We start from the raw sequence: 2,464 nt of genomic DNA on the forward strand, positions 1-2,464 counted from the left end.
CACGAAAACGCGTCGTGGTCCGATCCTGGGCAGCGGCGGTCAACAGCTATAATTCGCATGTTGGAGTCGCACACCTGTGAGAGAAAGCACACCACAAGCTTAGTTGTGAACTTCCGCCGTCAAGGCCCGAGCTTAAGGCCGAACATGCAGTCAAAAACGGAGAGCGAAGCCTACTCACTATCATTGTGTTGAGTGCGTAGAAGCCCTTACGACACCAAAAGGCGGCCTTGTATGCAGCATCGTCCCGTGGCGCCTTGATGGCGATAAGTGTGCCATCCACACACCCAATGACGCCGGGGATGCTGCCGTGGCGAAGGAAGCCCTCCTTCGCCGCCGCCTTCTCTTCCGGGGTCGCCGGGAACCGCACCCAACCGTCACGCGACCCCACTCTGACAATAGCTGCTGACACCCGCCGCACACACTTGCTGACAGTGGGCTGGGCTATGGCAACGTTGCCCTCGTTGCCCACGGCGCCTTGAAATCCGCCGGTGCCGAAGAAGCGCAGCGCGCACAACACCCGTCGCTGCACTGACAGCGCACTCGCCCGCGCACCTCCCAGTTCATCGGCGAGTTGGTCGCACAGCCACTGTGCAGCCTCCCTTCTGAGTCGAAATTGGCGACGAAACAGCTCGTCTGGCAAGTCAAAACCGTCTTCGTGCACTTTCCTACGCTGTTGCTCGCGCGGAAAGCCGCGTATGGCAAAATAAACCGCCGCCATTTTCTGTCTCAAACGTGTTGATACTACTTTTTCCAGTCTCAAAAAATCGTCTCAATCTGCCTGCATAATTAGATGGGCAACGTCACCACTTCTGCGCCATTTACGACGTCAGTTTGACGAAAAAAATCAAAATGGCCGCCGACCAATAGGAGAGAGGCAAATGATATACTTTTTGAGACAATTTCGATTGAGACTGATCCGTAATCGCGCCCATGGTTACTGTGCCATTTCATTTCCTCAAAAACGAATCAAAACAGGTCAGCCGACGGCGTTCTTAGAGTTGATCAGCGATGACAACTTTGCAAAGACCATTCATTTTCACGAAAGGAAAGACGCAAAACCGGCTCCGTGGGTCAGTGGAGACCTCAATCTCGCTTTCGCTTTGTATATCCTGGGTTAGCTGGGCTAGTTCACATTAAGTTTTTCTTCCCTCCTTTTTTTCCATTCTTTACGGCTCTTCAGTTGACCATCCTCCTCTTTTCCCTCAGTCGAAGGGGGGAGTCTGGTCGCTCTCTGTCTCTTGCGTGATCTGTTTGCTAGAAAGAGAGCGTTTCCTTCTTTACACTTGCATTCGATGCTCGGAAAACGAGGACCTTTCTGTTCGCAATTATCTTAAAATAATGAAGGGCGGTCCACCGTCCGAAACCGTTGTTAAATGAGTTTCTTCAAGTGTACCTAAACACTTTACATATGTTATCAGCAGTCGAGTAAGTGTTTCATCCTAGCATACTTTACCTTCAATGGCTGCTTCAAGAAACGTCACTTCAAGAAACGTCGTGTGGACATTCCCCTGCCGCTTTCCAATAAGTGCAGTTGTAGGTAACTCAAATTAAACACATCTCGGCTCACTTCGATCCGTCGAGCCGGCACTGCCTTGCATTTATCATAAAGCCCGGAGCAGAGATCTGCGATGTCATAAACCTAGACTTCGTGCCCGGCAGTGTGACGTGCGTGATACTTTATGTTGGGAGAAACGACCTCTACGTCGTGAATATCCACGTCATCATCCAGCGGTACGTCGAAGTAATGAATTTATTCGCACCCAACGATTTCAAATTATTGCTTTATTTGGCACATTTGTCCTTCCGCGAGCCTCCAAACACCGACGACTGTTCGGCAACTAGCGAGAGGTACAGCACTTCAACAGGAGAACTGGGAGGATTAATTCGCTACTTGCCCACCTATGCGCAAAAATAATTATGTGCTCCATTTACACCATTCACTGGAGACATTCCAGTCGTCTGGTCCTGGCCGCGGATGGGATTCATTTAAGTGATGGGGGTGTTGATCTCCATACTATGATAGAATATCCACAATCTTCAGCTTACAATTCGGCGGCACAACATGTTCCCATGGCTGGACTACCTTCCCACCTCGGTGGTGGTAGTAGTGGTTTCATTAAAAATAATAGCAAAAAGGAAGGAAAAGATTTTTGCTAGCCCCAGCATCTGCCATTGATACGGAAGAACCAGAGCTGGGGCAGCGGAAATAAAGGATAGCAGGCAGAATGAAGAAATGAAATGAAAGAGGTGAGGAATAACACCCACCTCGGATAACAGCGCACCAGTGCCTCCAACCTATGCCGGAGCGGTCAGTGACCTGAACAAAACGAACACTCTAACAAGTCACTGTTCCCCAACCATCGCGGAGACACGAGATAGGGATGACGGTCAGAGGCCTGACGCATGAATCTTCCAATGGACGGTCCCAGCGGAAAGCGCAAGTACTCGGACAGCATCAGACTTA

This window comes from Amblyomma americanum, chromosome 9 (genome assembly GCF_052857255.1).
Source record: "Amblyomma americanum isolate KBUSLIRL-KWMA chromosome 9, ASM5285725v1, whole genome shotgun sequence".
Taxonomy (NCBI): domain Eukaryota; kingdom Metazoa; phylum Arthropoda; class Arachnida; order Ixodida; family Ixodidae; genus Amblyomma; species Amblyomma americanum.